Source organism: Trichechus manatus, unplaced genomic scaffold, assembly GCF_000243295.1.
Source record: "Trichechus manatus latirostris isolate Lorelei unplaced genomic scaffold, TriManLat1.0 scaffold00070, whole genome shotgun sequence".
Lineage (NCBI taxonomy): Eukaryota > Metazoa > Chordata > Mammalia > Sirenia > Trichechidae > Trichechus > Trichechus manatus.
Window position 1 is genome coordinate 911,301 of NW_004444006.1, and position 16,515 is coordinate 927,815.

A 16,515-nucleotide genomic window follows, 5' to 3' on the forward strand; every position below is an offset into this window, starting at 1 on the left:
AACCAGCTTCCTTATACTTCTTATTGTGACAAAACTGTAGAAAGTTATCAAACATGTGATCTCCCAGAGCTTCACCTTTCACCAATACCTGATTTACTGGTAGTGATATTTTGCATATTTCTACTGGCACCTCACACCATGGATTAGCAGTGCCCTCTTTTCTACTAGAAGCAGAATCATAAACATATTTAAGACTAACCAGGCTTGAGAACCAATTTAGAAAACTCATCCTTACAATTTTCTTTCTCTAGAACCAGTCTCAGTACCAAATGTCTTAGGCTGTGTTCTCTAGAGAAGCAAAACAAGTAAAGCATATAAATATAAACATAGAGAGATTTGTATCAAGGAAATAGCTCACATGGTAGTAGACACTGGAATGTCCTAAGTCAGTGGTCAGGCTGGGGGCTTCTCCTGATTCACATAGCTGTAGGGACTGATGAACTCAAGATAGGCAGGCCAGACAGCAGGGCTCTTGCTCACAGGCTTCGAAGACCGACAGATCCCAAGATCAGCCAGCAAGATGGCAAGTAAGCTGCTAGCTCAAGTTCCAAGAACCAGAGGTCAGATGAATAAGACTCAGCTGCAGGATCCAGAGTGATGAAAAGTCCATGAGCTTTGCCAGAAAGTCTACCTGCATTGGATGCAGACCACACCCTCAAGGAAGCCCCCTTTCAGCTGATTGGATATTCACAACAGATCCCATCATGTGGGTTTTCACATTATATCAGATCATATCATGGAGGTGATCACATCATCGTCTGACTGTCAAACTACATCATAACTGCCAAACCACTGAGAATTATGGCCCAGCCAAGTTGACACACAACTAAAACGATCACAAGTAAATCAAAAGCTAAATCAAATGTCTTCACAGTGTTAATTTCATATTCTAAAAAATCCATACCAGTACCATCTGCAAAGTAGTTTAATAAAAAGACCATTAAAGTGAGAGTCAAAAGTCTTCCATTCTGGTCCTAGCTCAACTGCTTGGCTGTGTGATCCTTAGCTAGTCCTACGTTCCTCTCTGAACTTCAGTTGCTTTTTCTGTAAAATGAAGATTACAATACCTACTTAAGAAGGTTGTTGTGAGATTAAATGAAGGTGCTTTAATAACTGTAAAGTACTATACAAACTAGAAATATTATTATGGTAATATATTATTAGTGTCCTTTACTTGTCAAGAGTCTTTCTAATGCAATCAGTTATTTTAATAATCAGTAACACAAAGCACCTTATCAGTCTCATTTTCTTCTTTAATCTACAGTTGAATCTCAACTGTATTAAGTTGATTGATAGGATATGAAGGCGGGATATTCCTCACCACCTGGAGAAATTGTTCAGGTGCATATTGTGTAGTGCTTGCTCCAAGCCTCCAAATACATCTTTGTTAAAAAAAAAAAAAAAAAAAAAAGACATGTCTGAAAACAGAACACTGAGTTCAAATGCTCTGCAAGTCCTCTGTTTTATAATAGTCTACATCTCTTTGCCTGTTTGTTTCACTTTAATTTAACAGGTTTTTATCACTTCAGAAATATCTTCTGGCCATTTTGTAAAACTGTCTCTGTAATGCAAGCAACTACAGAAATACTAGTTGGTTCCATTTTAACACTGCTGTTGTCTAAAAAACAATGAAAACTTCTATAATTTTTTAGCCCTGGTTTGTCTTGTATGTCCCCTTGTCTCCAGGTAAAGGTAGTCCAGCAAAACTCCTTGTTTGATGGCAGTGGTCAAGGAAGGAATAATAAGAGCTATGTCTTGAAGGATAAAGTAAACGCATGAACTTGGGAGGAAGAAAATTTCAGGCTGAGAAAACAGTATATGCAAAGGAAATTTGAGGAGGGGATGGGAATTCTCTTCTTACCTTACAGGTTTCAGGAGAAAAGTGGTGAGATATAAAGTTGAAGAGGCAGAGACAAGGCCATAAGATGGGAAGGGACAAGGCCATAATATTTATATTAGTTTATTATTTATTATTTATATAAATATAACATTTATATTAGTTTCCTAGGGCCACTGTAGCAAAGTACCACAAACTGGGTAGCCTAAAACAACAAAATCTTCTCATTTCACAGTTCTGGAGGCTAGGAATCCAAAATCAAGTTCTTGACAGGGCCATCCTCTCTCTGAAGGCTCTAAGAGAAGATCCTTATTTACCTCTTCTTAGCTTATGGTGGTTCCTGGAAATCCTTGGCATTCCAATATCTGCCTCCATATTTATATGACCATCTTTCTCCTATGTCTGTCTCTATGTCTCTTCTTTTTTTATACTAACACCAGTCATGTTGGATTAGTGCTCAACCAACTCCAGTGTAACCTCATATTTACTAAAAACATTTTCAAAGACCCGGTTTTCAAACAAGGTCACACTCAGAAGCGCTAGAAATTAGGACTTCAATATATCTTTTTAAGGGAACACAAGTCAATCCATAACAGTCCACCATTTAAAAACAAAAACAAACAAACAAAAAAAAACTTGTTGCTGTCGAGTCAATGCCAACTCATAGCGACCCTATAGGACAGAGTAGAACTGCTCCACAGGGTTTCCAAGGAGCACCTGGTGGATTTGAACTGTCGACCTCTCAACCACTAGGCCACCAGGCTTTCCATTCTGTCTTTAGCCCCCCAAAATTAATGTCTTTCCCATGTGAAAAATACGTTCACCCTATCCCAACATCCCTAAAAGTCCTAACCCATTCCAGTGTTAACACTAAGTCCAAAAATATCATGTAAATATAATCAACTTAAAAATTCCCAAATCTCACCTCCTGAGTCATCTAAATCAGGTACGGGTGAGACTATGGACATGTTCCATTTTGTGGTAAAATTTTTCTCCATCTGTGGAGCTGTTAAACAAGTTATCTACTTCCAAAATTCAATGGTAGGACAGGCATAGAATAGACATTTCCATTCAAAAAGGGAGAAATTAGAAGGAAAAAAAGGACCATGGGTCACAAACAAGTCCAAAACCAAACAGGGCAAATTCCATTAGATTTCAAGGCTTAAGAATGATCCTCCATCCTAATACCCCACCAGGGCAGTGTCCCTGCCCTACGGCCATGTGCAGAGAACCCATCTTCTGAAACTTAGGAGGTGGTCCCATCTTCTGGAACCAAGGAGATGTCCCTGTTTCTGTAACCAAGTAGGCAGTGTTCCTACACCCTGGGCCTGTGGTCTCTGGGCTCATGGTAGCAGTGGCATCCTTTCTGGCCTCTGAACAGCCCTCAGGGTCATTTTTCCCTTTTCTTGAAAGATAATATATGTTTGCAGCGGAGTAGTTCTATCGGCCTGTTTCTTGTATATAGAATCCCGTAAGTCCAACAGCCTTCCTTTATTTCATCCTGTCTGTGCTCCCTTCAGTACAAGTGTGCAGTATTTCTGCTGAGATGGTTGATTAGATTAATAAGTAACATACTTGATATCTTTAGGAAAATAGTTGTACAGCCATACACTTGGTGTTCTCTCCACTGCACACTTTCCCATTTTTTTACAATATGGATAGACTGAAAATTTTCCAAATCTTCAAGTTCTGCTTTCATTTTTCTTAACTAGTTCATTTTTCAATTTATCTCTTTCCTCTGACATTTTACTATACGCATCAAGGGAAATCAGACTACACTTTTCTCAGAAATCTCTTAGCTAAATATCCAAGTTCATCACTTACATGTTCTACTTTACACCCAATAATAATTCTTGACATAATTATGTCAAGTTCTTTGCTACTTTATAACAAAGATTGCCTTTCCTCCAGTGTCCAATAACATTATCCCAATTTCCTTCTAAAGCCTCATCAGAAACACCTTTGATATTCATATTTCTAACAACACTCTGTTCATGATGATATATATATTCCTTAAGACAAAAGAAACTTTCTCTACAGCTCTCCTCACTTCATTCTGAGCCCTCAACAGAATTGTTTTTAACATCTATAAATCTACCAACATTTTCTTCAAGGCAATCTAGGCTTTTACTATGAAGCACCTCAAAACTCTTCCAGCCTCTACCCATTACCCAATTCCAATGCCACTTCCATATTTTAGATATTTGTTACAGTAGCACCCCACTTCCCAATACCATATATGCTACACCAAGGAGTTTGGATTTTATCTAAGAATTGTGAATGACATTACTAGATTAATGTGCCAAAAATATTACTCTGGCTGCTGTGTAGAGATACAGTTTGAGGGAGTTGACAGCAGAGGCAGGGAAGCAAGAGAGAAGGCTGATGCAGTAACCCAACCAAGAGATGATGAGGGCCTGTACTAAGGAGGTGACAGAAGGTTAGAAGTGATTACACTTGGCGATAGTTCAGATGTGTAGACAACTCCCAGGTTTGTGAATTAAGTGCCGTGTTTTTAGCCAGTACTTAACACTTTCTTGCAAATGATCCTGCTTTGTGCTTCTTATGGCTTGTCCGAGATCAAAAAATGGTCAACTTGAACTAGCAGATGATATATGAATTGCTTGAATATTTCAGGTAGTTTCTCCCTTGAACACCCTTATTACATCCACCTTTAAGACATAGGCCAATGTTGAATTCAGCAAAGTTAATTATCTAGTTTGATCAGTCAGAAAAAATAAGCCAGAAAGTCTTCAAATATAAACATATCCAGTGAAGGTGGGTCCATAGGACCTAGAAAAAGCATTAGCAGATGACGTAGGTCTTCAACACATTATATTTATTCTAGCTAAGTGATTATATCTACATTCCTGCCGACAGGCCTGGAAATTTCTTCATCGTTGCCTATATGGTCAACTGTATAGTGCTTTACAGTTTACAAAACTATTTTACATACATTATCTTATTTGATCTTCCTAACAATTGTTGGATCAGATTGTATTACACACATTTTACAGATAAGAAATCTGATACTCAGAGAGATTAAGGTGTGCTGCTGGAGGTCACATAGTTAGTAGTTAGCTGCATAAGCTAAGCGTCTGATTCCAAATCTGGTACATGCTCCATTACTGTATTTCTTCTACTTAATATTGCTTAAAAATGGAAGTAGGGATAAGATGGAAGAGTAGTCAAACACTTCTTGTTGTCCCTCTTACAACAAAGATCTGAAAAAACAAGTGAATCCGTTTTATATGACAATGTAGGAGCTCTGAACATCAAAGGCAAAGTTCAGGAATCAGACTGAGTGGCAGGGGGAGGGAGAGACAGTTCAAAAGCAGCGAGGAGTTACCAGACCTAACCTGGTGGGAGCTGGGGCTCTTCAGGCCTGATAGGCTTGTGTGCATGGTGAGGTAAGCAGTGGCACTCTGGAGGAGTTTTCCACATCGGGAGATACCTAGTGGCAGAAAGTCTACTCAGGCATCCAGAACCAGTGAAAAGCAGCTCCAATCGGCAAAAGATAAGTACTTGCATCTGGTCTACCACACGGATCAAAAACAACCCCTTTGGGAAAAAACTTTCTTCCATTTACCTCCCCCCTGCCAGCTCTGCACCACATCCCAGGCCAGCTTCAGTGATTGCCAAGTCCCCTGGGCCGGAAGTAAGACCCATCAGGAGCCCTGAGCCATTCTCCTGGCCTTGGAGAGGGAACACATTAACGAGCAAGTTAAAAAATAATCTGCAGGCTTCCCTAAGCCAGGAACTCAGGGTAGGCACAGATCCTTTGCCTAGGCACAGGCATAAGGGGTCCGCAGACTTTGAATGCTTTTCATCCTGTAGAGACCTGTGTGGGCCCATTTCAACAGCAAAGATCCTCATTACCACAGTACAACAGGGTATATACCTGAAGTCTAAATTCAACTGTTTCAGCTATACGATGAAGTGGCAGGTTCACGATATTTGACACTGCTCTGCCCATTAAAACGGTCCTCACTTACCCACAACAGGGACCTGAGGACTGGTGGCTCCGCCCACACCACTTAGCCACCCATGATAGGGGTCCAAGAATAAGTGGTGGCCCTCAGCCCTTACAACCAACTGCATTGGGTGCTCACAGTCTGGCTGCAAAACCCACCCACCTATACACTTTAAGGAACAGGGACACACTTTCCTCTCAGACACTCTGGGGCATCCGTCAACCTCCTGCCTTGCTCAGTGCATGACCCCCAACTGCAGCCAGATACCTCTGTCTACACCAATCACCAATGCCTGTCTAGGACTGTAGGTGAGAGCCTGCACAACACACTTTGTGACCGACTACCTGGACACCTGAGCTGAATTCATACAAGAAAAGTAAACAGACTCCTGGGCTCACATACCTAGTAACAGCTCTAACCACCTGGTGACAGGATGTGACAGCTTCAAAAACACCAATAATCAAACTAGCTCACATTAGCAGTCTATCTGGGCAAAGCAAAACAATACAAAACAAGAAGCTAGGACACAGTAAACAAACACAAAACAAATAAATATAATAACTTATTGATTGCTCGGAGACAACAGTCAATATTAAATAACATAAAGAGGCAGACCATGATGCCTTCATCAAGCTCCCAGAATAAAGAATCTAGAAATTTTAAAGATGAAGAGAATTTCTTGGAATTACCAGAGGTAGAAAACAAAAGATTAATATACAGAACTCTTTAAGAGATCATGAAGGAGAACAGGTAAAACATGGAACATGCCAAGGAACACACAGACAAAGCAATAGAATATTTAAAGAAGGTTATTCAAGACCATAAAGACAAATTTAATAGGCTGTAAGAATCCAAAGATATACAGCAGTAAGAAATCCAGAAGATTAACAATAAAATTTCAGAATTAGACAACTCAATAGAAAGTCATAGGAGCGGAACTGAGGCAATAGAAGTCAAAATTAGTGAGAATGAAGATAAAGCACTTGACACCAACTTATATGAGGAAAAATCAGATAAAAGGATTTAAAAAAAAATGAAGAAACTCCAAGAACTATGTTGGATTATATCAAGGGGAATAACCTACTAGTGATTGGAGAAACAGAACAGGGGGGGATAACAGAAAATACAGAGAGAACTGTTGAAGACTTGTTGGCAAAAAATTCCCTGATATAGTGAAAGATGAGAAGATATCTATCCAAGATGCTCATCAAGCCCCACATAGTAGATCCCAAAAGAAAATCACCAAGACATATTATAATCAAACATGCCAAAACCAAAGATAAAGAGAGAATTTTAAGAGAGGCTAGGGATAAACAAAAAGTCATCTACGAAGGAGAGTTAATAAGAATAAGCTCCGAGTACTCTGTGAAACCAAGCAGGCAAAAAGGCAATGGGTGACATATATAAAGCCTTGAAGGAAAAAAATCACCAGTCAAGAATTATATATCCAGCAAAACTGTCTCTCAAATATGATGGCGAAATTAGGGCATTTCCAGATAAACAGAAGTTTAGGGAATTTGCAAAAACCAAACCAAAATTACAAGAAATACTAAAAGGAGTCCTCCCATTAGAAAATCAATAACATCAGATAACAACCCAAGACTAGAACACAGGACAGAGCACCCAGACATCAACCAAGATAGGCAAGTCACAAAAATAAATCAAAGCTAAAACACTGAAAATATTGAAACAGAGATGTCAATATGTAAAAGATGACAACATTAAAACAAAAAAAGGGACTAAAAAATGTAGTTATAGATTTTACATATGGAGAGGAAGTCAAGGCAATACAAAGAAATAAAAGACAGGTATAAACTTAGAAAAATAGGGGTAAATATTAGGTAACCACAAAGGAAACTGACAATCCTAAAAGTCAAAGTAAAAAACAAGAAAAATATAAAGACTCAGCAAATACAAAATCAACAACAATGATAAAGATGAAAAGAAAATACAGAAAGAAAATAGATTCAGCATGGAAAATTAAGCGGAACAAAGACACTGTCAACTGTCAACAACACACACAAAAACGACATCAAAATGACAGCACTAAACTCATACCTATCAATAATTACACTGAATATAAACGGACTAAATGCACCAATAAAGAGGCGGAGAGTGGCAGAAAGGATAAAAAAACATGGTCCGACTATATGCTGCCTATAAGAGACATACTTTAGACCAAAGACACAAACAAACTAAAACTCAGAGGATGGAAAAAAAAATCAAGCAAGCTACACTCAAAAAAGAGCAGGAGTGGCAATATTAATCTATGACAAAATAGACTTTAAAGTGAAATCCACCAAAAAGTATAAACAATATATAATGATTAAAGGGTCAACATGCCAGGAGGATATAACTAAAATAAATATTTATGCACCCAACGGCAGGGCTCCCAAATACATAAAGCAAACTCTAACACCATTGAAAAGACAGATAGACAGCTCCGCAATAATAGTAGGAGACTTCAACACACCACTTTCACTGAAGGACAGAACATCCAAAAAGAAGGTCAACAAAGACACGGAAGATCTAAATGCCACAGTCAATCAACTTGATGTTACGGATGTATACAGAACAATCCACCCAACAGCAGCCAAGTATACTTTCTTTTCCAACACACATAGAACATTCTCCTGAATGGTCCACATATTAGGCCATAAAGTAAGCCTTAACAAAATCCAAAGCATCAAAATATTACAAAAGCATCTTTTCTGACCATAAAGCCATAAAAGCAGAAATCAATAACAGCAAAAGGAAGGGAAAAAAAATCAAACACATGGAAACTGAACAACACTTTGCTCTAAAACTACTGGGAAGAAATTAAAGACAGAATAAAGAAACTCATAGAACCAAATGAGAATGAAAACACATCCTACCAGAACCTTTGGGACTCAGCAAAAGCAGTCCTCAGAGGTCAGTTTATAGCAATAAATGCACACATCCAAAAAGAAGAAAGGGCCAAAATCAAAAAATTAACCCTACAACTGGAACAAGCAGAAAGAGAGCAGTAAAAGAAGACCTTGGGTACCAGAAAAAGGAAATAATAAGAATTAGAGCAGAATTAAATGAAATAGAGAACAGAAAAACAATTGAAAGAGTTAACAAGACCAAAAGCTAGTTCTTTGAAAAGATCTAAAAAATTGATAAACCAATGGCCAAACTGACAAAAGAAAAACAGGAGAGGAAGCAAATAAACGATATAAGAAATGAGATGGGCGATATCACAACAAACCCAAGTGAAATTAAAAGAATCATAACAGAATACTATGAAAAATTTTACTCTAACAAATTTGAAAACCTAGAGGAAGTGGACAGATTTCTAGAAACTCACTACCTACTAAACAAACACAAACACAGGCAGAACAACTAAATAAACGTATAACAAAAGAAGAGATCGAAAGGTTATTTAAAAACTCTCAACAACAACAAAAAAGCCCTGGCCCAGACAGTTTCATTGGAGAATTCTACTAAACTTTCAGAGAAGAAATAACACCACTACTACTAAAGGTATTTCAGAGCATAGAAAAGTATGGAATACTCCCAAACTCATTCTATGGAACCAGCATAACCTTGATACCAAAACCAAGTAAAGATACTGCAAAAAAAGAAAATTACAGACCGATATCCCTCATGAATATTGACACAAAAATCCTCAACAAGATTCTAGCCAATAGAATTAATTCAACAACATATCAAAAAAATAATTCAACATGATCAAGTGAGACTTATACCAGGTATGCAGAGATGTTTCAACATTAGAAAAACAATCGATGTAATCCGTCTCATAAATAAAACAAAAGACAAGAACCACATGATCTTATCAATTGATGCAGAAAAAGCATTTGACAAACTCCAACATCCATTCATGATAAAAAATCTCAGCAAAACAGGAATAGGAGGGAAATTCCTCAACATAATTAAGGGCATTTATACAAAGCCAAAAGCCAACTTCATCTTAAATGGAGAGAGATTGAAATCATTCCCCTTGAGAAGGGGAACCACTATTATTCAACATTGTGCTGGAGATCCTAGCAAGAGCAATTAGGCTAGAAAAAGAAATAAAAGGTATCCAAATTGGCAGGGAAGAAGTAAAAGTATATTTGCAGATGATATGATTTTATACACAAAAAACCCCAAAGATCCACAAGAATGCTACTGGAACTAATAGAAGATTTCAGCAAAGCATAAGGATACAAGTTAAATATACAAAAATCAGCTGAATTCCTCTACACCAACAAAGAGAACTTCGAGGAGGAAATCACCAAATCAATACTATTTACAATAGCCCACAAGAAGTTAAAATAGTTAGGAATAAACCTAAGCAGAGACATAAAAGATCTATACAGAGAAAACTACAAGACACTACCACAAGAAACCAAAAGAGATCTGCATAAGTGGAAAAATATACGTTGCTCGTGGATAGAATGACTCAACATTGTGAAAATGTTTATTCTACCCAAAGCGATCTATGAATACAATGCAATCCCTATTCAAATTCAACGAGATTTTTTAATGAAGAAGAACAAAGAGGGAGGCCTCACACTACCTGATTTTAGAACCTATCATACTGCCATGTAGTCAAAACAGCCTGGTACTGGTACAACAGATACATAGACCAATGGAATAGATTTGAGAATCCAGACATAAATTCCTCCATCTATGAGCAGCTGATATTTGATAAAGGCTCAAATTTCATTAATTGGGGAAAAGACAGTCTCTTTAACAAATGGCGCTGGCATAACTGGATATTCATCTGCAAAAAAATGAAACAAGACCCATACCTCACACTATGCACAAAAGCTACCTCAAAATGGATCAAAACCTAAATATAACATCTAAAACGATAAAGATCATGGAAGAAAAAATAGGGACAACATTATGAGCCTTAATACATGGCATAAACAGGATGCAAACCATACCCAATAATGCACAAACAACCAGAAGAGAAACTAGATAACTTGGAGCTCCTAAAAATCAAACACTTATGCTCATCAAACGACTTCACTGAAAGATTTAAAAGACAACCTATGGACTGGGAAAAAAAAATTTGGCAACAGCAAATCGGATCGGCGGGTAATCTCTAAAATCTACAAGATGCTGAAAAACCTCAACAACAAAAAGAAAACCCAATTAAAAAATGGACAAAAGATATGAACAGGCACTTCGCCAAAGAAGACGTTCAGGCTGCTAACAGACACATGAGTAAATGCTCACAATCATTAGCCATTAGTGAAATTCAGATCAAAACTATAATGAGGTACCAACTCACCCCAACAAGGCTAGCTTAGTCTAAAAACAACAAATAATAAATGTTGGGAGAGGTTGTGGAGACACTGGAACACTTATACACTGTTGCTGGGAATGTAAAATGGTACAATCACGTTGGAAATCGATTTGGCGCTTCCTTAAAAAGCTAGAAATAAAAGTACCATACGATCCAGCAATCTCACTGCTTGTAACATCCTAGAGAAATAAGAGCCATTGGATGAATAGGTATATGCACACCCAAGTTCATTGCAGCACTGTTCACAATAGCAAAAAGATGGAAACAACCTAGGTGCCCATCAAAGGATGAATGGATAAACAAATTATGGTATATTCACACAATGGAATACTATGCAATGATAAAGAACAATGATGAATCCGTGAAAAATCTTATAAAATGAAAAGTGAAACACGGTGGAATCTGGAAGGCATTATGCTGAATTTAGTCAGTCAAAAAGGACAAATATTGTATAAGACCACTATTATAAGTACTCAAGAAATGTTTAAACACAGAAGAAAACTTTCTTTGATGGTTTTGAGGGTGAGGAGGAAGGGAAGGGGGTATTCACTAACTAAATAGAGACAAGAATTATCTTAGGTGAAGGGAAGGATAGCACACACTACAGGGGAAATCAGCACAACTGGACTAAAACAAAGCTAAGAAGTTTCCTGAATACAACCAAACACTTCGAGGGACAGAGTAGCAGGGGCAGAGGTCTGGGGACCATGGTTTCAGGTAACATCTAGGTCAATTGGCGTAACAAAGCTTATTAAAAATATGTTCTGCATCCCACTTTTGTAAGTGACATCTGGAGTCTTAAAAGCTAGTGACCAGTCATCTAAGATGCGTCAATTTGTCCCAACCCACCTGGAGCAAAGGGGAATGAATAACACCAAAGACAGAAGGAAAGTATTAGCCCAAGAGACAGAAAGGGCGACATAAACCAGAGACTTCATCAGCCTGAGATCAAAAGAACTAGATGTTGCCTGGCTACCACCAATTACCACCCTGACAGGGAACACAACAGAGAGTCCCTAATAGAGCAGGAGAAAAGTGGGGTGCAGAACTCAAATTCTAGTAAAAAGACCAGACTTAATGGTTTGACTGAGACTGGAGTGACCCTGGAAGACATGCCCCCAGACTCTCTGTTAGCCCCAAACTAAAACCATTCCCGAGGCCAACTCTTCAGACAAAGATTAGACTGGACTACGGGACATAAAATGATACTGGTGAAGAGTGTGCTTCATAGCTCAAGTAGATACATGAGACTAAATGGGCAGCTACTGTCCAGAGGTGAGATGAGAAGGCAGAGAGGGTCAGGAGCTGGGTGAATGGACACAGGAGATCTGGGCTGGAAAGGAGGAGTGTGCTGTCACATTATAGGGAGAGCAACTAGAGTCACATAACAATGTATGTATAAATTTTTGTATGATAAACAAACTTAAATTGTAAATTTTCACTTAAAGCACAACAATAAAAAAAATTCAACAGCAAAAAAATTACTTAAAAGTGTATCTCCTTTTGGGGGTAAACTAGTGTCTTAGTTATCTAGTGCCGCTATAACAGAAATACCAAGAGTGGGGGGCTTTAGCAAACAGAAATTTATTTTTTCATAGTTTTGGAGAAGTCCAAATTCAGGGTGCCAGCTCTAGGGGAAAGCTTTCTCTCTTGGTAGGCTCTGGAGGAAGGTCCTTGTCTCTCCTGAGCTGCTGCTCCTGGGCAAACTTCATATGACTTGACATCTCTCTTTCCTGTCTCTACTTCTCTTGCTTGCTTGTTTAATCTCTTTTACATCTCAAAAGATACCAACCCTGTTTCATTACCATAACAAAGATAACCCATTCTCAAATGGGGTTATAACCAGAGGCATAAAACCCATGGCCATAGAGTCGATTCTGACTCTTAGGGACACTTTAGGACAGAGTAGAACTGCCCCCTGGGGGTTTCCAAGGAGTGCCTGGTGGATTCGAACTGCCTTTTCGTGAGCAACCATAGCTCTTAACCACTATGCCACCAGGGTTTCCAACTACAGGCATAGAGGTTAGGATTTACAACACATATTTTTGGGGGACACAATTCAATCCATAACACCTTGTTTATAAATAGTTCTTGATTATCTGGTTATTCCCTCGGTGCCGGATGGCATTTTGTGGCTAAGCTTAGTTCCAACATCACAAGGTGAACAGTAGGTGAATTTTGGCTTGTGTTCATGGTAATGAGCTACCATAGACTTGGCAGTCAACAACCAATTACCAATTCTTGATGTGTCCCCATGATTTTGGGTCCAATGGCACCAATCCCCTTCTCCCACTATGTGATGGGATAATCCAGAAATGATGGCCTTTAAGGAAAAATAATCTGGTAGAAATGGAGAAGGCTCAGGAAGGTGTCTGGTGCATTCCAGGTGGGTTAGATAGCTTAATGTCAGCCGCATCAATTCAGTGCTGGAAGTTTGGAGTTCATGTTTCTTTTTTTAACACTTAAGAATTACCTGATGGAAGTACTGTAGTACTATTAAAGTCTGTCCCACTCTGCTATCTATGGCTGACTACCTACTATCCAATGGGTCATTATGCACAGTTTAAAAAACGCTTTCAAACTGTGGCTGGTGGACAATTACAGGGTAATTAAATCAATTTAATTGGGGGAAGAAACATTTATTTTTATTTTGTTAACCTTTTTTTTATTGTTGTAGTTTAAATTAAGTTTACATTTCCAGTTAGTCTCCCACACAAAATTTTATACACACATTGTTGTGTGACCCTAATTGCTCACCCTATTCTGCAACAGCACACTCCTCCTTTCCGTCCCTGATTCCCCATGTCCAGTCAACCAGCTCCTAACCCTCTCTGTATTCCCATCTCACCTCTGGACAGAAGCTGCCCCTTTTGGCCTCTTGTATCTACTTGAGCTAAGAGACATACTCCTCACAAGTATCACTTTATGTCCCACAGTCCAGTCCAATCCCTGTCAGAAGAGTTGGCCTTGGAAATTCTTTTAGTTCTGGGCTGATAGAGAATCCAGGTGACATGCTTTCTGGGGTACCTCCAGTCTCAGTCAGACCATTAAGTCTGATTTTCTTACTAGAATTTGAGTTCCGCACCCCATGTTTCTGCTGCTCTATCAGGGACTGTTGTGTTCCCTGTCAGGGCAGTCATTGGTGGTAGCTGGGCACCATCTAGTTCTTCTGGTCTCATGCTGATGAACTCTCTGGTTTATGTGACCCCTTCTGTCTCTTGGGCTAACACTTTCCTTGTGTCTTTGATGTTCTTCATTCTCCTTTACTCCAGGCAGTTGGGACAAATTGATGCATCTTAGATGGCCGCTTGTAAGCTTTTAAGACCCCAGATGCCACTTACCAAAGTAGGATGCAGAACATTTTCTTAATAAGCTTTGTTATGCCAATTGACCTAGTTATCCCCTGAAACCATGGTCCCCAGACCCCTACGCTTGCTACTCTGTCTCTCATAGTATTTGACTGTATTCAGGAAACTTCTTAGCTTTGGTTTAGTCCAGTTGTGCTGACTTCCCTTGTAGTGTGTGCTGTCCTTCCCTTTGCCTAAGATGATTCTTATCTACTATCTAGTTAGTAAATAGCACTCACCTTCCCTTCCCACCCTTGTAACCATCAAAGAATGTTTTCCTCTCTGTGTAAACCTTTTCTTGAGTTCTTATAATAGTGGTCTTATACAGTGTTTGTCCTTCTGTGACTGACTAAATTCACTCAGCATAATAAGTTCCAGCTTCCTCCATGTTATACTATATTTCACGGCTTCATCATTGTTCTTTATCATTGTGTAGTATTCCATTGTGTGGATATTATCCATTCGTCTGTTGATGGGCACCTAGGTTGTTTCCATCTTTTTGCTATTGTGAACAGTGCTGCAATGAACATGGGTGTGCATATATCTATTCATGTGACGGCTCTTATTTCTCTAGGATATATTCCAAGGAGTGGGATAGCTGGATCGTATGGTATTTCTATTTCTAGCTTTTTAAGGAAGCACCAAATCGATTTCCAAAGTGACTGTACCATTTTACATTCCCACCAACAGTGTATAAGTGTTCCGGTCTCTCCACAACATCTCCAGCATTTATTATTTTGTGTTTGTTGCATTAAGGCTAGCCTTGTTGGGGTGAGATGATATCTGTTTGTAGTTTTGATCTGCATTTCTCTAATGGCTAATGATCGTGAGCATTTCTTCATGTGTCTGTTAGCCACCTGAATATCTTCTTTGGTGAAGCGCCTGTTCATATCCTTTGACCATCTTTTAATAGGGTTATTTGTCTTTTTGTTGTTGAGGTTTTGCAGTATCTTGTAGATTTTAGAGATTAGACGCTGATTGGATTTGACGTAGTCAAAAAATTTTTCCAGTCTGTAGGTTGTCTTTTGACTCTTTTGGTGAAGCCTTTGGATGAGCATAGTGTTTGATTTTTAGGAGCTCCCATTTATCTAGTCTCTGTTCTGGTGCTTGTGCATTGTTACTTATGGTTTTTATTGTGTTTATGCCATGTATTAGGGCTTCTAGCATTATCCCTATTTTTTCTTCCATGATCTTTATCATTTTTGATTTTCTATTTAGATTTTTGATCCATTTTGAGTTAGTTTTTGTACATGGTATGTGGTATGGGTCTTGTTTCAGTTTTTGCAGCTGGATATCCAGTTATGCCAGCACCATTTGTTAAAGAGACTATCTTTTCCCCAATTAATGGATTTTGGGCCTTTGTCAAATATCAGCTGTTCATAGGTGGATGAGCTTATATATGGATTCTCAACTCTGTTCCCATTGGTCTATGTTTCTGTTGTTGTATCAATACCAGGCTGTTTTGACTATTGTGGTGCTATAATAGGTTCTAAAATCAGGTAGTGTAAGGCCTCCCACTTTGTTCTTCTTCTCGTGTAATGTTTTATTTATTCAGGGCCTCTTCCCTTTCCATATGAAGTTGGTGGTTTGTTTCTCCATCTCATTAAAAAATGCCAGTGGAATTTGGATGGGGATTGCAGCATATCTGTAGATTGCTTTGGGTAGAATTGACATTTTCACTATGTTGAGTCTACCTATCCATGGGCAAGGTATGTTTTTCCACTTATGCAGGTCTCTTTTAGTTTCTTGCAGTAGTGTCTTGTGGTTTTCTCTGTATAGATCTCTTACGTCTCTGGTTAGATTTATTCCTAAGTATTTTATCTTCTTGGGGGCTGTTGTAAATGATATTGATTTGGTAATTTCCTCTTTGAGGTTCTCTTTGTTGGTGTAAAGGAATCCAACTGATTTTTGTATGTTTATCTTGTATCCTGAAACTTTGCTGAAATTTTCTATTAGTTCCAGTAGTTTTCTTGTGGATTCTTTAGGTTTTTCTGTGCAAAAGATCATATCATCTGCAAATAGAGATACTTTGACTTCTTCCCTATCAATTTGGATGCCCTTTATTTCTTTATC